General features: G+C 38.7%; 1 pseudogene; it reads left to right on the top strand.

Moving 5' to 3' along the window:
- Nucleotides 1-15,155, top strand: part of LOC122751442 — a 51,169-nt pseudogene extending 36,014 nt beyond the window's left edge.
- The last annotated feature ends 5,862 nt before the right edge of the window (nt 15,156-21,017 follow it).

The raw sequence follows: 21,017 nt of genomic DNA, 5'->3' as shown, positions 1-21,017 counted from the left end.
TTATATGACAAACATTTGTTCTAAATTTAGTGATTTCCATTCATTTCCTAGTGATAATAGGACTCGGCTTGTAGCTGTCTCCATATACAGTATGGTAGTCCATCATGGATCTTTGTATCTGGGCACTGAGTAAGAAAACCAGAGCATTAATTTCTCTCCATTTTACCGTTGAGGATCAAGTGTCAGCAAACCATTCCTTCCCCCACCCAGGCCAATATGACCACAATGGCCCAGTGGACTAAGAACGGTTGTAAAAACTATTCTCAGCTCACTGAACCATAGAAAAACAGAGCACCATTTTAAATGACGTAAAAACCATTCTTAGCATGTGAGCTGTTCAAAACCAGACAGTGGGCTGGATTTGGCCCATGGGCTGTAGTTTGCTGACCCCCTGCCTTAGTGGAATGACTTCAGATATTGTATAATGTAGGTGTTTTCACATCTATATCCTACTAAAAATCACACTGAAAATTCAGTTTTATTTGCCTTTGTACTGAAAGACTGCAAACTCTCATGTTTAGTCATAGGATAGATAGAAAAAGCCTTTGTGTATTGCCCCTCTGGCCAACAAACTTTCTGATTAGCAACTACTTGTAATGTAGATGCTAAATATTATAAGTATTTGAGGAAGTGATTTTAAGTATAAGAAATGTACTGTAATATAGAACACTAGAACTCAGTGTATATTTTTCATCCTGACCCAATTCATGTTACTTTTTGATATATGTTGGAATGGGGGGTAGGGGAGAATTGAGATCAGTATTTTTTTTAAGTGCTACAAATTAATATTTGTTTAATACAGTAGAACACATTCCATGGATATGCAACCTAAACGAAATGGAATGCATTCATCAGGGAATAAACTTATGTGAAAACTTAATCTGTTTTTATTTGTTGGGTTTTTTTGGTTTTTGCGGGGCAATGGGGGTTAAGTGACTTGTCCAGGGTCACACAGCTAGTAAGTGTCAAGTGTCTGAGGCCGGATTTGAACTCAGGTACTCCTGAATCCAGGGCCAGTGCTTTATCCACTGTGCCACCTAGCCGCCCCCAAAACTTAATCTGTTTTTAAGCATATGCTCAACCAAAGATCACATGTGTGGTACTTAATTTGTTTTTTCTCTTTTGTCTGAGTGTTTCATAGTAAAAAATCTCCAAAATTATACTTGTAAGAACACTTTGGAAAATGATTTATCTCCACATGACAAAATAAACAATACTGTATTGAACTTTATCCAAGGAAATGCTCTAGGGTAAATAGACTAATGCATTTGAAAATAACCTTAAGGCTTAGTCTTTATGTTATGAAAGAGTTCTTGGTGTTTAATTTTATGTAGCTAATCATTAAAATCGGTTTAAGAACTGTTCATTGAAAACAAGTGATTTCCATAGAGATTTATTACAGCAACAGCCTCTATAATAACTGGAGAACACTCTGCAGTTTATTTAATGGCCTCTGCTTCTTATTAAGGTGTAATTCACTGTTTTATTCAGTGGTAAAGATCAGGTTACCTACCTAGGAAGAAAAGAGCTTCTCTTCTATATACTTGGCTGTGGTAGATTTCATTCTTACATTTCATTTCTGTGCTATGTGGTTTATTGTAATGTATGTTGAATTATATATTTTTTATTTGCTCCACTTAATGTTTTCATATTCTTAGCCTTTGAGAGGACATTAGAACCTTGTCTTGTAATAGAAAAATACCCCCCCCCTTTTGGAAAATAAATGCCTGCGTAATGGGTATCATACTCAACTCTGGAATCATAATTCTCAGGTTTTTGTCAAGGGGACAGATAATGGCTTGAGCCCCCTAATACCTTCCGAACTAGAGAGCAGTAGACTAGGCAGGAACCACGAATTGCAAAGTAAAACATTTAATTAAAACAGAATAGCAAAGCAAATAATAGGGGAAATCCTGCTGTAGGCTCATTCTTTGTCCCCTTTTACAAATAAATACACTTTCCCACATACTCACAAACTGATGGGGAGGGGAAACTTCTCAAAAAGCTTGTGTTCTGATGTAGGAAGGGCCTTCAGTGCTGTGCGCTTTGCATCTTGACTAGGAAAACCTCCTCCACCTGACTTCTCCCAGTTCTGTGTCCCAGAATCTCCTGTGCCCTCCTGCTGCTGTTAGCCTCTCTTCTGCAACCATCATCTCTTGAAGCTCCATCCTTCTCCACTGCCTCCCAAACTCTCCCAAGTACAGCCACTCTCTCTGTCTCCCAAATTGCTTGTTCATTGTTCTTCTACCAGACCACCATGGTAGAGGAACAGCTGCCAAAGCCTAGGTCATCCAGGCTAAATTCTAGCCTACCCTCCACTCCTCAAGGCTGCTGCTTTGGAGAGTGGTCTGTCTTCTCTTAGAGACAATGAGTGCTGCCTTTGAGTATGACTTATTCTCCTTTTTTCTGTCCTAGACCCCTTTGGCAGTTTGGTGAAACCTATGAGCCCCTTTTTCAGAATAATCTTTTAAAGTGCATAAAATCTGGCCTCAGACACTTGACACTTACTAGCTGTGTGACCCTGGGCAAGTCACTTAACCCTCATTGCCCTGCCCCCCCAAAAAATGTTCTATTCTGTCTTGTTAAGAATTAAAATGCATAAAATAAAATATATAGGATTACAAAGGAAAACATTTATGTTGAAATGCAGTTATCAAAATATATTGTCTTAAAGAGATATAAGTTTTATATACTGACCATTCAATCTGAGCCAGAAAGGGCTCTCTCCCCACTTTGCCTTATCCTCTATTGGGACAAATAACAACAGGGCAATAGATGAAAGCAAAATATATATGTCATGGGAATAGTCAACACATTTTCACTTCTGTATTTAACCTGCCTCATAGGGAAACCTAATTGGAGAACAAAGGGTCAGAAAGAGAATTGTAGGACTGTTTTTTTCCTTGTCTTGCTCAATGGAAGATTTCCAACCCTTACTCCTAGCTGAGTTAGAGCAGGTGAATTCTTTTCATCTCTGACTCAGGGTGTAGACAGCATGTACCTATTGTGTTTCCTCTTCCTTCTTCGTCTTTTCCCCACCTCTTCAACTCCCTTTTTTGGCACTGGTACTGGTCCTGGAACCAGGATGAAATCAGCACTTTCATTGCTACTGGAAAACTGTGTGTTAGGTAACTAAGTATGGGTTTACTCACAATCCCAGTAACTTTTCAAACCAAAATACTCCCTTCCTGGCCAGAACTCCTGCATATGTATTATGTCCTCAGATTAGAATGTGCTTCTTGAGGGTAAAAACCACCTTGATTTTTGTTTTTGTATCCCTAGCACTTAGCACAGTATTTGGCACATAGTAAGCACTGCTTGCCTCAGTTTCCTCATCTCTCAAATGAGCTGCAAAAGGAAATGGCAGGGGCAGCTAGGTGGCGCAGTGGATAAAGCACCGGCTCTGGAGTCAGGAGTACCTGAGTTCAAATCCAGCCTCAGACACTTGACACTTACTAGCTGTGTGACCCTGGGCAAGTCACTTAACCCCCATTGCCCCGCAAAAACAAAAACAAAAACAAAAACAAAAAAATAAAAACAAAAAAAAAAAAGGAAATGGCAAACCACTTCAGTATCTTTGCCAAGAAAACCCCAAATGGGGTCAGAAAGAGTCAGATATGACTGAAACAACTGAACAACAACCACATGGGGATTCATTATAGTGATATTGGTTGTAGCTCATATTTTTTATTCATTCATTTAAAGTCTTATTGTTGCCTTTTGTGTTTACAGTAATTTCCCTGCTTCCATCCCACACTCATTGAATCCTTTCTTATTGCAAAGAAAAACATGAGCAAAGCCAGCTTTCACAGCAACTTATCTAATAGTGTATGCTGTATTAGGTTGGTTGATAGTATTTATTTTTTTAATATATTTTTATTTATTTTGTTAAATATTTCCCAATTACATATAAAACATTTTAACATTCGTTTTTTAAAATTTTGAGTTCCAAATTCTCTCCCTCCCTCCCTCCTTGAGAAGGCATGTAATTTTATATAATTATACATATGAAGTCATGCAAAACATATTTTCATATTAGCCATGTTGCAAAAGAAAAAAAAGACAAAAATAAAACAAGAAAAATAAAGTAAAAAGTACTCCTCAATCTGCATTCAGAGTTCATCAGTTCTCTCTTTGGAGGTTGATAGCATTTTTCATCATAGGTTCTTTGTAATTGTCTTGGATTATTGTCTCAATCAAAGTCGCTAAGTCTCTCATAGTTGATCATCCTTACAGTAGTGCTTATGAGAGAAATTATTATTAATAACCAATGATTTGGGTAGATCCAGAATTCTCCCATTCTTCTAAAGTCCTGGTTTTAAAAAGTTCAGTCTCTTGGGGCAGCTAGGTGGCACAGTGGATAGAGCACCGTCCCTGGAGTCAGGAGTTGACATCAGCCCTAAAGAGCTTACATTATAATGGGTAGAAGGGGAGAAGCATATGTCAATGCTACCTGTAAAGGGGTACAGTGACAAAGTTTCGAAAATCAGAAGCACAGCTGGTCAAGAATTTAAACAAAGCCCTACTGGGCTCTGCTTCCAAAATGGAGGAGGCCTTGAATAGAACTCACTGGTGGGAGAAGGGGCCAACATGACAGAGGCATAGCTTGTTTGACAAGGATACCTGTTTCTGCATTGATAATTAATTACCGGGGCAGCCAGGTGGCGCAGTGGATAGAGCACCGGCCCTGAAGTCAGGAGGACCTGAGTTCAAATCTGGCCTCAGACACTTAACACTTACTAGCTGTGTGACCCTGGGCAAGTCACGTAACCCCAATTGCCTCACCAAAAAAAAAAAGAGAGAGAGGAGATAATTAATTACCAAGATTACCAGACTTTTAGGGAGCCACTTCCTTAGCCATGGTTGGTGGTGGTTGTTGCTGAGAACTTCTTATTAGACAAGTGTAAGGTATGGTGAATAATTCTGGGAAAGAGTGAAGTTTTGGGGCAGCTAGGTGGCGCAGCAGATAGAGCACTGGCCCTGGATTCAGGAGGACCTGAGTTCAAATCCGGCCTCAGACACTTGACACTTACTAGCCGTGTGACCCTGGGCAAGTCACTTAACCCCAATTGCCTCACCAAAAAAAAAAAAGTGTGAAGTTTTGCTTGGCCTTGAGAAATGCATATCCTGTTTTCAAACATCTCCATAATGATGAATTAAGATAGTTATGAGGGTTTTGAAAGGAACTGAGATTCAATCACTATGCATATAAACCCAGGGCTACATCTATAACTGCTCTAACTAATGAAGCAAAAGCATGATGATATTAGTGACTTAGATTTTCTGGATAGTAGTGACTTAGAATATTATTGTATGAAGGTAGATTTTATGAAAAATAGAACGTCATAAAAAAATTGAGGGGGAGAAGATAACTGTGATGATTAGGGAGATATTGTGAAATTATAAGGCTAAACAGGATTAAGGAATACAATTCTACCCAAGGATTAGACAGATATGGTTTGGAGGGAAATTTAGGGCATTACTGAAAACTAAAAAAAAATGGGTCGATACAATCTTTCTCATCATACCAGTGAGAGAGAGGAAAAAATAACTTTTTAAAACTATGAAAGCCTCCCCTCCAGATAAGAGATGAAATGAAAATAAAGGAGACCCCTGAAAAGAAAGGGAACCTTTAATGACCGATTGCATCAAGTGATTCATTAAAGTTGTAGGAAAATACCTATTCTATGGGGAGACCGAAGTTGAATTGGTTGGCGACTTCAGTAATAACAACATAAGCTTGAGAAGATTGGATCATATAGGACAAAATGGTAGCTATCAAATTGCCCTATTCATTCGAGTTCCCACCCCTTTCTTGCTCTTGAATTCAAATCTAAAGACTCATTCTCTTTTTGCACTGCTATCCTTGTACTCAATTGGGCCTTTTCCTCTACAAATTGTCCCAGGTGTTCCAATGCTCTGTTACCATGGAAAAAAGAGGAAAAGGCAAAACCTATTCTTAGAGATTAAAAAGCTCAATGAGAGGAACCATTGGCAGCTGGAGTCCAATTTCTGGGTATTCCTGTTACTGGAATCTGGTAATAAGCAGAGAATGACAACAAATAATGGGCTTCTTGCTACTAACTAAATACTTAGACAATGAATAGAGGTGCCCGAAGCAGAAACCATAAAGCTTTTTTTTTCCCCTAAATATATATTGTAGTAATTGTGTGATTCACAGCTGATAGTCATGTGTTTATAATTTTCCCTTTGATTAAAACATTTCTTTTCATTTGTGGACTTGAGATACCATTTTAATGATGTGGAACTTTGACTTCCATTAAGCTTCTGGCATATTTAGCTTTTGCAGATGCCCCTATAATTGGTGCATCTATCTACTTTTAACTTAGGGGAACAAGTTAGGATAAAAGTAGACTCATACTGATGGGCAGCTACAGCTAGAGCCTACAGACAGGACTTGTGCTCCTTACACTTGAAATTTATGACTGGCAGCCTTCAGTCCATGCTCTACTGATAACTATCCTGAAGTCAATGAATCTATTCCTTACTGTGATCAGAGGCACATCTGATAGGGGATGAATCTATGATTCTGTGATTCTAAGTTAAAAGTTCAGAAGGGGGAGGGCAGCTAGGTTGGCACAGTGGATAAAGCACTGGCCCTGGATTCAGGAGGACCTGAGTTCAAATGTGACCTCAGACACTTAACACTTACTAGCTATGTGACCCCAGGCAAGTCACTTAACCCTCATTTCCCCACAAAAATAGATAGATAGATAGATAGATAGATAGATAGATAGATAGATAGATAAAATAAAAGTTCAGAATTGGAGTAGCAGTGCCATTCTAGGTCAGAGCCTATATCAAACTGACCCTCATTTCTATGTCTGTGTGTGTGTCTTTCTCTCCCTTCTTTTTCTTCTGTATACCTGCCTGTGTATTTGGCTGTCTCTCATGACCTTGGGTATCAGGCTTTGTAGGGCCAAAAAAGTGATGGCATCTATGGGACTAGTATAGAGCTGGGAAATTGTTTCTTGATTGTACTAAGACTTTTGTATTAGTGACAGACTGAAGAACAATAATAGTCATTGATCAGCCATATCCAAAGGAACCACTAGGACCTTTGAGGACTATACCTATAATTCAGTTTGGATCATACTAGCTGTGGCTTCAGAAGGAGGAAGAAATTGCAAGGATGTGCAAGCTGTGGCTTTAGAATATCTTCGTAATTATGCAATAACTGGATCGAAATATTGTCAGAATACTCTCCAGAAGTAGTGTAAAAATCTAATTACATGAATTACCTTCTCCTTCTGTTATGGAGGAAATTAGTGGGAGTATTGGGGTAGGGGTTCTTAGGAATTCCTCTTTAAAGAATTATACCCTCTTGTACACAAATCCACTTAGAATAAAATAATATTTCATTTAGGCTCTAGGGAAAGGAAACCAAGAGAGAAGTCAAATTTCTCTTATGGAGAGATGGCATGGTACAGAGACATGGTTCTCTCGGATATCTATCTCCTCGAGCAGGAGAAAGGCAAATACTTTTATAGAGGATCAGTGGTGGTGGGACCAATGGGTGATCATCTGACCGTGGAAAGTTCCCTTATTTGGGGTGAACACCTGAAGGAGGACCATCCCCCCACTGGTGGTGGCTGGGGGAAGTTGAGAGAGAGAGGTGGCTCCGATCTCTCTAGTCATCTCCATCCCTCTCACCCCACTCAGGCAGCGGAGCCTAATGGGCTTATCTCTCTTGCTTCAAGGTGTGTCTCAAGGAGAAAACCTATGTCAGCTGGCCAGGTTAAACCTTAATAGTCCTAACCTGGTAACATTTCCATCCCAGATAGTAGTCTACATTTGCCTTTGCACCAATGAAGAAAGGTATTTGATCACAAGGCTGAATTGCTGGGTTTTTATTCTACACATTATATTTCTGTCATCTCAGTGAACTTACAGAGAACCTTTGATATATTCAATAGGTGCCAATTCACTTTGTTGGTGTAATTTATTATGAATTCTTAGTAAATAAGGTTTTCGCTTTTTACATTATCTACAATTCTATATAAAAAGTGTTTTATTCTGCCTTAATTTCCCATGTTGTTCTCTCATATTTACTTTTATTCTTTTCATACCCATAGCATTTTCATCTCATGGTCAATTAGATAACTTTTTTTTTTAATTAAGAAAAGCATTATCTAAAAAGGAGCACTCAGCTGGGTGTGTGGTGCCTCACAGTGCTTCTAGGTAGGCTAAGGCTTGTGGATTGCTTGAGTTTAGGCTGAAGTCACTCAGGTATCCATATTAAGTCCAGCACAAATATGGTGAGCCCAAATGGAAATGGAAGGCTTTGAAGCTACCTAAACAAGGGCATACTTACCTGGATCATGTTGTACTTTGTGTTTACTAAGAATGGCTCCTGGGGATTGTTATCTCTCTCAGTTAAACTAAATGTGTGACTCAGAACCCTCTGCATATTTGTACAAGCAGAATTCAGAGTGGTTTTACCAACCCTCAATAATTTAGATCTCCTCCCTTCTAGATTTCCCCTTCTTTTAAATTTTCCCACATATATTCAACTAAGTAGACAGTGCAGATTCTATAGCTATATGGTTTTTAAATTTAATTTTAATTTTAATTTTTTGGTTTGGGGTTGGTTTTTTTTTGGTTGGGCAATGAGGGTTAAGTGACTTGCCCAAGGTCACACAGTAACTGTCAAGTGTCTGAGGTCGGATTTGAACTCAGGTCCTCCTGAATCCAGGGCCAGTGCTTTATCCACTGGGCCACTTAGCTGCCCCTGCTATATGGTTTTAATACAATTTCAGATGCGTACCAAGCAATCCAAAATACGGAATCCAAAATAAAGAGATAACAATTTTATATACTGGCCAAATCTGAGGCAGAAAGGGCTTTCTCCCCACTTTGCCTTATGCTCTGTTGGAATGAGTAATCAATCCTAGGGCAATAAATGAAAGTAAATTAGAGGAGAGTGGGCTTTAGATGTTATCTGCATTTGGCCTTTCCCTTTTTGGCCCTTAGGGGCTTGGTAGCTCAGCCTGCTGATCAACATAGCTAGGGTGTGGCCATACTGTTTTCAAGGTTAAAGTCTGTCATCTTGGACAGGTATGAGTTGAGGAAGAATTCTTATCACTCTTCCCAATGAGAACCTCATATTCTCATTGGCTTCTGGAAAGGGCAGGGAATCTATATCTGTAATGACTAAGTTTGGCCCCAGACAACAGCTGAGAAAATACCCATCCCTCCTATCTTTGTAGAGGTGGGGGACTATTGGCATGGAATATTTTGAACATACTATTGGTTTTATTGGGTTGGTTTTCCTTGAATTGTTTTTTTTTTAATCTTTTAAAATCTTTGTTATAAATATGGCTCATTGGGTGATAGAAGCAGGGGAGGCTTATATGACAACAAAATATGCCATCAGTAAAAATAAAAAAGGAAATCCACCAGCCTCGTGGAGATTCAGGAGCACCTAAGATCAGCTTAGACTTTTAGCTTAAATGTTATCTCCAACCAAACTTTTTATTAGCTACTGAGAAGTAGCAAAATCTACTGATTCAAGTTTTATTTCCTATCTCCCCATCACCACCACCACATGCCCTTTGCTGAAAAGTCTAATAATACAGTCAGCAAAAGGATGCCTGTTATTTGTAAACTAGATAATCAGTTTGCAAATAAGATGTGGCTCTTTCATATATTCTCTATATAAACTAAAATTGTGGGTACTATATTTCTTTTTAAAATGTATGAACTTAATCATTAGCAAAACCACCAAATGAAGAATAAAAATCTTTTATGTATTTCTTAGCATCTAACAAAATAGAACCAAACATATTAACAGACAACAAAGATTAGGCTTGCTCTCTGTCCTCTTGCAGTCATTGCTAGTAGGGACCGTTTTTGGTTTTTTTTCTTTATACTTGTATCTTCAGAACCTAGCACAGTGCCTAGCCCAAAGCAGGTGCTTAATAAATAAATTGTTTGATTCCAAATTCACCTGAAGTTCTGTCGTCTTTGGCTTTATTTTCTTTTATGTAGAACTGCAATACTATACTTCTTTTTTTTTTTTTTTTTTTTTTTTTTTTTTTTAGTGAGGCAATTGGGGTTAAGTGACTTGCCCAGGGTCACACAGCTAGTAAGTGTGTGTTAAGTGTCTGAGTCCGGATTTGAACTCAGGTACTCCTGACTCCAGGGCCGGTGCTCTATCCACTGCGCCACCTAGCTGCCCCAATACTATACTTCTTAGTGGAAAGAGTATGCAGAAAATTAAATGCCAATTTTCTATTCAATCAATCAACATTTATTAAGTGCTTGATAATTTCAGGACACTGTGCTAAGCAAAATAAATAAGAAAAACTGAAAACAGTACCTTCAAGGAACTTACATTGTGACTGGGCAAAAAACCGAACATATACAAAATACGTATGGAATCCATACAAGTTAACCACAGAGGGGAGGACAAGTAGCTGGGGGGTGGGGAGGTGGGAAAGGACTTTTGCAAAAGGTGACATCAGAGTTGAATCTTGAAGGAATCCAGGCATTCTAAGAAGCAGGGGAGAGGTGGCAGTTAGGTAGATAGAGCACAGACCCTGGAGTTAAGAGAACCTGAGTTTTGGCTTCAGATGCTTACTAGCTGTGTGACCCTGGGCAAGTCACTTAACCCTGGTTGCCTTCCAAAAAAAGAAGAAAAAGCAGGGGGGCAGAAAGGGGAACATTCTAGGCATCAGAGATAGCCAGTTCAAAGACAGAGAGGTGGAGTATTGTGAATGTGGAACAAGTATGCTAGTTTAGATGTACTTTGTGGAAGGGAGTAAGAAGATTAGAAAGATAGGGAGGGGCCAGGATGTGAAGAGTTTTAAATGCCAAACAGATGAGTTTATGTTTGATCCTAGAAGTAGTAAGTGGTTCCTGGGATTTCTTGGGGGCAAGAGGAATGTGTGAAATGGTCAGACCCATACTTTAGGAAGATGTTTTTTATAGCTATATTGAGGATAAATGATAGTGGGGAGAGAATTAAGAAAGGAAGCCCAGTTAGGAGGCTGTTGCAACAGCCCAAGCAAAGAGTAATATAGATGGGTGAGTAAAGAGAAGCTGACTTACTTGAAAGAGTTATTGTCAAGATAGAAACAACACACGGGGGGCAGCTAGGTGGTGCAGTGGATAAGGCACTAGCCTTGGATTCAGGAGGACCTGAGTTCAAATCCAGCCTCAGACACTTACTAGCTGTGTGACCCTGGGCAAGTTACTTAAACCCCATTGCCCTAAAAAAAAAAAAAGATAGAAACAACACTATTTGGTAATTAATGAGCCTTGGGAGGTGAGAGAGATTGAGGAGCTGAAAATGTGGTTGCAATCCCTTAAGCAATAGTAGATTTTGGAAGAGGCCTCGACTGAGGGGAAAAGACAATTGAGTTCTGTGTGGGATGTTTTGAATTTGACATGCTTAGGGGATATAGAGGGTAAATAATCAACAAGCAGTTGGTGATGCAGAACTGGATCTCAGAAGAGAAACTAAAATTATAAACATGTAGGTATGGGAATTATCAGTATGTAGATGATAATCCACCCCATGGAAGTTAATGATATTACCAAGTGAGAGAATAGAGAGAGAAAACAGGAGAGGGCCCAGGTCAGTTTTGGGATGTACCCACAGTTAATGGGTATGGCATGAATGAAGATCTGGTAAGAGAGACTGAGGAATGGTCAGACAGGTAAGAGAAGAACCAAACGAGAGCATTGTCAGGAAAACTCAAGAAGAGAGTTTTCAGGAAAAAAATGATCAGCATGCCTCAGAGAAGACAAGAAGGATAAGGATTAAGGAAAGACCACTAGCTTTGACAATCAAAATTGTATTGGTAAATTTCAATTGAATGATGAGATTGGAAGCCAAATTATGGAGGATTTAGAAGAGAGAGACAAGAAGTGGAGACACCAAGTATAGACCGTTTTTTCAAGGCATTTAACTGAGAAGGGGAGGAAAAAATGTAAGGGGGTCAGTAGCAAGCATGGTAATATCTAGTGAGGGATTTCTAAGAATGGGGAAGATTTGGACTTGTTTATAAGTATAGGGCAGCTGGGTGGTACAGTGGAGAGAGTGCCACTCCTGAAGTCAAGAAGACTCATCTTTCTGAGTTCAAATCTGGTGCTAGATACTAGCTGTGTGACCATGGGCAAGTAACTTAATCCTGTTTGCCTTATTTGTAAAATGAGCTGCAGAAGGAAATGGCAAACCACTTCAATATCTTTGCCAAGAAAACCCATAATGGGGTCACGAAGTCAGACAAAACTGAAACAACTAAATAACAACATGGGCAACAGGGCATAAACAGGGAGAGAGGAGGAATGATAGTGGGAGCAGTCTGCTGTGGAAGACAAGAAAGGACAGGAACAAAAGTACCTATTGGGAGCTGGCCTTGGCAAGGACAAGGGCTACCTCTTCATCAGAGACTGGAGTGAAGGAGAAGATCATGGATGACTATATTAGGAAGATATAGAGTGGAGGAGTAAGTCATAGAAAGTTGAGTAGATGGAAGAACTGAGAAGTGAAGATGTTTGAAAGAACATCAACATATATGTCAGAGTCCCCTAGTATGAGAGCAATTGTTAGATGTAAGGAGACTGAGACTGAACTCATTGAGGAAAGGATGGAGAAAAACCAGGTGATTAATAGATAATGTATACAAGGATCTGGATTGGATAATAAATTTGGACGTCAGGAATCTCAAAGGAAGAAAAGTTGCTGAATGATGTCAGTTAGATGGAGAGTCTAGAGATGATGATGGAGAGCAAGGACCATTCCAACTCTTCCACTGGCACCAGGGCTACGAGAGGAGGTGAAACCAGTACTGGAAAGGCTGGCCAGTGATATAGTGTCATGGAGGGGGGTGGGGAGGGAGAAGGAGAGAGAGCACTAGAAGAGATCTAAAATGAAAGGGAATTATAGATCAAGAGTTCCAGAGGGCAGAGTATAAGGGGCAGTCAGATTTGGAGAGGATATTAGCAGGTAGGATTAAAGTAGAAGTCAATAAGGGAGCAGACAGCTGGGGTTGGGAATGAGGTATTTGTTCCTTGGTTGTTGGATGTCCAATATTAATGAGATGGGGAGAGTAAAAAAGGGGGTTAAGAGTACACTAGGAGGGGCAGCTAGGTGACACAGTGGATAGAGCACCGGCCCTGGAGTCAAGAGGACCTGAGTTCAAATCTGACCTCAGACACTTGACACTTACTAACTGTGTGAGCCTGGGCAAGTCACTTAACCCCAATTGCCTCACCCAACACCAAAAAAAAAAAACAAAGAAAGAAAGGAAAGAAGGAAGGAAGGAAGGAAGGAAGGAAGGAAGGAAGGAAGGAAGGAAGGAAGGAAGGAAGGAAGGAAGGAAGGAAGAAAGAAAGAAAGAAAGAAAGAAAGAAAGAAAGAAAGAAAGAAAGAAAGAAAGAAAGAAAGAAAGGTCTGTTCTCTAAGAGTACACTAAGCATTGAGAAATGCCAGCCAGGGTACCAGTGAATAAGAAGTTGTCTGCTGATGAAGGCATTATTGATAGAAAGTTTGATATATAGAAGGTTTAAGGCCTCCCCTGGGCCCAGGGTCCTCAAAGTCAACTGCCTGGTCTTAATGGCAGGTGGTATTGTGATATTCATAGGGCCTGACCTTATGGTATTTGGGAGGAGGGAGGTCCTGGAGGTGATTAATTCTTAGGTCTCCCAGAATTTAGGGAACTTATTATGACTTCCTTTATTTCTCTCTAATTAGGGCTATGATTTGTGAAACTAAGTTTAGAAGAGTACCTTTAGACTTACATGAACTGATGCTGAGTGAGATGAGCAGAACCAGAAGAACATTGTACACAGTATCAACAATATTGTGTGTTGATCAACTGTGATAGACTTGACTCTTCTCAGCAATACAATGATCCAAGATAGTTCCAAAGGACTAATGATGGAAAATGCTCTCCAAATCCAGAAAAAAAGAACTGTGGAATCTAGATGCAGATCAAACCATACTATTTCTATGGTTTTTTTTTTTTCTTTTTTGAGGTTTTTCCCTTTTGCTCTGATTCTTCTTTCACAGCATGACTAATGCAGAAATATGTTTAATGTGATTGTACATATATAACCTATATCAAATTGCTTTCTGTCTTGGAGAGGGGAGGGAGGGAGAAAAATTTGAAACTAGAAATCTTATAAAAACAAATGTTGAAAAATATCTCTACATGTAACTAGAAAATAATAAAATACTTTTATGATTTAAAAAAAGAGTACCTTTAAACACTTCTAGAAAATAATCACATGTATGAAGTGTTATACATGTTATCAGTATAAATCATTGTTAGTTAACTCATGTTTACTTCTAAATGGATTAACTTGGTAAAGAGTAAGCATAGTATTATAGAAAAAGATGGGAATCAGATCTTCAAGTTCCAGTTTTGCCAGAAACTGCCAACATAGATTTAGGAGAAGTCAGTTTCTCAGAACTCAGCTTTTTCATCAGTACAGTGAAGGGATTGGACCAGATTATCTCTAATCTTTCTTTGAGCTTTAATAATTTGTGATTTTACAATTTACTAAAAAGTATTGAATCCATAGGAAAAATAGTTATTGAAATAGAAAACTAACTATTCTCTATACTTTCTCTAGTTTATTAACAGGTCTTCATGATGCAATGTTCACCTTGATTTGTCTGGTTCCCCTGGGCATCACAATAATTCAGATTTTGGCTTGGACTCCTTTCTCTATCAGAAGTAGCCATCACTCAGATTGGGCAGTGAGCCCCTAACAAGATCATATTCTGTCATGGGATTAAAATGTATCTTGAGGTTTTTGTATTTTGTTTAATTAAAATGTTTTTCAATTGACAAAAATCTGACTTCTCTTGCTCTCCCCTCTCTACTGAGAAAGAATGAAAAACAAAACTTCTGTACCTTTTGTATTTGTTTTTTTATAATGAATTTATACTATGCCAGAAAGAAAAACTGCTCATTCTCACCTCTTTTCTTTTAAAAAAACAGCTTCAAGGGCTCTCTTGTCTCCTCTGATTACTGGACTAAATACAGTTTGTTACTAAATAACAACCTGCCTCTGGTGGCTGTAGGTTATCACATTATAGTTATCAGAATGTCTTACATGTTCAGCACAGCCTATAAAGTTCTAGGTAATGGAATTGGTACAGGAATTGGTTAGATGAATTTTCTGGGTGGGTGGGTGGGTGGGAGGCCCTAGGGTATACTGGCTATATGCATTACTTCCAGATTCTCTGATACTATACTATTCTGAGCTGCATTTTAGAAATTGGTTTATTCTTCAAGCTGGAGAGATGCCCATGTATGCATTTGGATTTGCTGCAAAACATTACCATGATCAGCAGGTTTCGTAATAGTCTAGTGGACCTTTGAAAGTTAAAGGACCAGAATGAGAGGATTCATGTTCTCAGATTTTAATGTGGCCCTTCAGTGTCTAAGAGTTGAAGTGAAAGATGGTATGCAAAAATAAGGGTACTTCTATGCTCTTTATTTTGTTGAATTTGCCTTTAAATCAGAATCTATGTAACCAGCTAGATTTTCTTCTATAAGCCCTTAGAGCCCAGTGAACATGACTCAAAATGGAGATAGTAATTTCACTTTCCCCCAAGTGGACGCATGTCCTCCATTTTACCTTTGGAGTCAGGAATTAAGGACACAGACTTAATTGAAATTATCTGGGTTTAAAAAAAAATTAGCCCATCTTATTTGGTATGTAGTTTTTGGATAAGCCATTTGGGTATTCCTACTGAAGCTGAAGTCATGAACCGGCCATTGATAGTCCCTTTTTCTCTTAGGTTGATGCTATAGGCTTTGAATGAAGATTTTAGTAAAGCAGGCTCACTAGTGGCCCTTTTGTCTGTGTCTTTACCTGAATGTAAATAAAGTTTGCTTTATATTTTTCATAATGAAGTTTTGAAAAATGCAAACTCAGTTTAAGGTTATTTTGAGGAGAAGCACATTATAAACTATTAATGATCACATGAATGTGAATTGTTATTATTACTTGAATAATATAAGCCCAGCAGAATAAGCTTAATGGTTTTTTGTTTTTGTTTTGGGGGGCAATGAGGGTTAAGTGACTTGCCCAGGGTCACACAGCTAGTGTCAGGTGTCTGAAGCTGGATTTGAACTCAGGCCCTCCTGAATCCAGGGCCAGTGCTTTATCCACTGTGTCACCTAGCTGCCTCCTTTTAGGTATTATTTTTTTGTTTTTGTTTCTGAGAATAAGCTTAATGAATCTGAGGTACTGTGAACTATGGATCAAATGAGGGTTACATTAACCTTATAACTATTTATTATTATTTTTTTTTTGGTGGGGCAATGAGGGTTAAGTGACTTGCCCAGGGTCACACAGCTAGTAAGTGTCAAGTGTCTGAGGTCAGATTTGAACTCAGGTACTCCTGAATCCAGGGTTGGTGCTTTATCCACTGTGCCACCTAGCTGACCCCTGCCCCCATTTATTATTTTTTAAGAAGTCTTACCAGAGAGAGTGCCTTACACTTACATATTTGTTGTATAAAATACTAGATGTTTTCTCTGTTTACATTGAACGAACTTACTGGGCAAAGGCAGGTTTGTTTTGTTCCTGGCACACTCAGGAAATATGAACAATTCCAGCTCTGCATATTTTATGTGTTATAATACTGTACATATAGATCAGAATTTTCTTAGAGATAAATTTTTTTTGATGGGAAATTTCTTAAGATTCTTAATTGTGTTTTTAAAAGAGGATATATTTAATAGAGAATTATGTGCCGTCTGTCTTGCCAGTACCATCTTTAAAAGAAATAAATTAATTTCTGTATCATGAAAACTAAGTTAATATTATTTAGCAACATTGTTTTTAATTGTTAAGAAAGTGTGATTTAATTCTAATATCTGACTGTTAAATGGAACTTTTTCTAGGTTATCCTTTTTTTGTAATGTTTGGTAATAATAAACCCAGCTAATTTCAATATTCTTTCCATGTGGTTTCTTTGGTGTTCTTTTGTCCTCATTTCCTGATGTCTTTTATTCTTTCATTAAAGGAGATATTGTTGTAGTATAGGACACACTTTTCCTCCTACCCCAGCTTATCTTGAACATTTAATTTTTTTTTTTTTGGCAGGGCTATGGAGTTAACTGACTTGCCCAGGGTCATACAGCTAGTAAGTGTCAAGTGTCTGAGGCCGGATTTGAACTCAGGTACTCCTGACTCCAGGGCCAGTGCTTTATCCACTGCGCCATCTAGCTGCCCGAACATTTAATATTTATTAACCAATTAACTTATAGCATTTTGCATAATAAGCTGCTACTAGCAAAGATCCTGATTACATATGCATTCCCCCTAGAAAACTTCCATAGAAGATCCTCACTCTTCAATAGGCAGTAATCTGGTCTCTGGTCATTATTTCATTGATTACATACCATTTGATGAGTACTGCCTCATTAAAAAAGGTAGGCATTTGTGCAAACTGTGCTCATCAAGAACATATCCATCTCTGTGATAGCATGCAAATGATTAGTTGTTACCCTTGTTTTCCTGTTGGCAACTTCTCCTTTTAACAGATGCCAGGGGGCGGCTAGGTGGCGCAGTGGACAAAGCACTGGCCCTGGATTCAAGAGTACCTGAGTTCAAATCCGGCTTCAGACACATAACACTAGCTGTGTGACCCTGGGCAAGTCACTTAACCCCAATTGCCTCACTAAAAAAAAAAAACAACAACAACAAAAAAAACAGATGCCAGGACTGAGACTTGAGGGTGGGGGAGGTAGAAATACTTTTATCTACATTTTTCATTCCTGAGGTTGTTTCCTTTGAAAATATCTCACATTGACAATCCCTTCAGGATCCTCATAATCTAGGAAATTCATGGTCTTAATCCACTTTGTTTTTCCAATGTGGATGGTTAGGTCAATTTCTCTTATTTGGGCATCGATCACTTAGAAAAAGCCCTTTAGTTTTCCGGGACTTTTCCCATAAGGGACTATCTTTACATTGTAGGAAAGGTTAGAACAGGTAAGACATTGAAAAAGAACAGGGCAGTAGTTAAGGCAATAATGTTCAGGGAGTAGGAAGCCAATCTTTTTTTTTTTTTTTTTTTTTTTTTAGTGAGGCAATTGGGGTTAAGTGACTTGCCCAGGGTCACACAGCTAGTAAGTGTTAAGTGTCTGAGGCCGGATTTGAACTCAGGTACTCCTGACTCCAGGGCCGGTGCTCTATCCACTGCGCCATCTAGCTGCCCCTAGGAAGCCAATCTTGAAGCACACAGAGTATTCAAAGCAGAAAGACAACTTAGGCAGTGCAGGTAAGCTTGACCTCCTATTTATGCTGCTGGTGATAAGTTTTTTCCTATTCCAAAGGGAATTCTTTGAATTTCAGAATTCTGGTTTTGTGAGATATTCACTTGAATCATATAGAAAAACTCATGCTTTTCATATGCAGGATATGTGTAAAATAATATACTTAAGGGTGCAGCTAGGTGGCACAGTGGATAAAGCACCGGCCCTGGATTCAGGAGAACCTGAGTTCAAATTCGGCCTCAGACACTTGACACTTACTAGTTGTGTGACCCTGGGCAAGTCAATTAACCCTCATTGCCCTGCAAAAATAAATAAATAAATAAATAACATACTTAAGCACCATTTGGAAAAATGAAATATAAGAAACTTGTCATTCATAAATGGGTCACTGTAGAGAAACCAAAATTTGACATTGTTGCTACTGTTCTGGTTATGCTCATCAATGTCGTGGAAGATGTCCATGAATCATAAAATCCCAAATACAAGAGGGACTTATTTACTGAAGGCATTGTGCTGATTACAAGTCCTGGAATACTCAAGGATTTCCTCTATGAGATCCATGGTCAATGAAGGAAATTGACCTAGAAAGACAGAATAAAACAACACCAAGTATTTTCTAGATTGTGACATGCAGTTGATCAGAGAGCCTTTGAATTAGTCCGTCAGTATATGTCTTGAAAGAGCATTGCTAGGGGGCAGCTAGATGGCGCAGTGGTTAAAGCACCGGCCCTGGACTCAGGAGTACCTGAGTTCAAATCCGGCCTCAGACACTTGACATTTACTAGCTGTGTGACCGTGGGCAAGTCACTTAACCCCCGTTGCCTAAAAAAAAAAAAAAAAAAAAAAAAAAAAAAGAAAGAGCATTGCTAACGGGCAGTGAACTGGACCCAGAACTGAATAAAGAGGAGGTCCTGCTGGATTTATATTTAGGAAATAAGGGGATACTTTGAGTAATTCCAAATTGCTGCTGCAAAAGCCCATTTTTTTTTCTTCTTAAAACACCAATAACCTCGTGGTGATATTATATCATTATGAATCAGGACACTTTATGATTTCAAAGAAACAAAGTTATAGAAGATTGATGGGAAAGACATATAGTAGAAATAAGTAGACTGCTGTAATATGATACTTCCAGCAGTGATTTTTATGTGAGAAGTGACAAGGATATACTAGAAAAGGAAGTGGACCAGTCTGGTTTCTTAGAATTGAGCTATTGAGTAAATGAATGCAAATTCACCTGACTCACTATATTTAATTGCCCCTTGACTATGCCTCCCATCCCATCCAGCCATATACCTTGTCATCCTTCCTGCCACTGCATACTTTTCCACTTTTCCACACCTTGTTCCCAGAACAGTAATCAAATCGATACAACCATAGCCAATGGAAAAGTTGGCTGCCATACTGCTATACTCCCTATCCCTTTGATTTCCCAGATCAAAACTCCTTTTCTTGGCCACCATTCTCCTTCCTATATGTGTTGTCTCTCACACTTAGAATGGAAACACTATGAAGGAAGAGTCTGTCTCACATATGTATTTGTATCTCCAATATGTAACACAATGCCTGGCACATAATAAGAACATAAATCTTTTTTCATTCTTTTTTCTTTCTTTCATTCATTCCTCTTTAATTTCACCTTCACTTATATGCATGCCACCTCAATGGTCTTGACCTCTGAAATTCCTTCTTTCAATTATAACTGATTCTGGGGCAGCTAGGTGGTGCAGTGGATAGAGCACCAGCCCTGGAGTCAGGAGGACCTGAGTTCAAATGTGACCTCAGACATTTAACACTTACTAGCTATGTGACCCTGAGCAAGTCACTTAACCCCAATTGCCTCACCAAAAAAAAAAAATTATAACTGATTCTTCCATCACTCCTTTTGCCTCATGCCTACTATTCTTTGTTCTTATCTCAGCCTCTAATCCCTTTACTCCTCCAGGTCCATCATCCCTGTTCAGACCTTATTTTCTTCCCTTTTTTGTCTCATCTCTGTTCTTGACTGTTTCAACTATACACTGTCCTTTGTCCTTGAATCCCTTGCTCCTTTCTCCTATTACCATTCACTCATCACCAAACCCCAACCCTGTATGAACCAAACCTGCTGGCTGCCTTCTCTGCTTCTAGCATATGTTAAATACTTCTTGAGGAAATAATTTACACAATAGTGTTGACTAGACCCACTACATATTAATCTTTTTTAAAGTATTTTATTATTTTCCAGTTACATATAAGGATAGTTTTCAACATTTGTTTTCATAGGATTTTTAGTTCCAAATTTTTCTCCTGCCCTTCCTTCGATTCCTCCTCCCCAAGACAGAAAGCAGTCTGATATAGGTTAGATATGTACAATCATAATTAAACATATTTCTCCATTAGTCATCTTGTGAAAGAAGAATCAGAGCACAAGGGAAAAACCTCAAAAAAGAAGGAGAAAAAAAACAGTCCAAAAGTAGAAGCAGTATGGTTCAATCTGCATTCATAATCCACAGTTCTTTTTTCTGGATGTTGAGAACATTTTCTATCATGAATTCTTTGAAACTGTTTTGTATCATTGCACTGCTCAGAAGAGTCAAGTCTATCACCACTGTTCATCACACAATGTTGCTGTTACTGTGTACAATGTTCTCCTGGTTATGCTCCTCTCAGTCAGCATCAGTTCATGTAAGTCCTTCCAGGTTTCTCTGAACTCCTCCTGCTCATCATTTCTTACAGCACAATAGTATTCCATTACATTCATAT

This window comes from Dromiciops gliroides, chromosome 1 (genome assembly GCF_019393635.1).
Source record: "Dromiciops gliroides isolate mDroGli1 chromosome 1, mDroGli1.pri, whole genome shotgun sequence".
NCBI lineage: Eukaryota > Metazoa > Chordata > Mammalia > Microbiotheria > Microbiotheriidae > Dromiciops > Dromiciops gliroides.
This window is presented reverse-complemented; position numbering and strand designations above follow the sequence as displayed.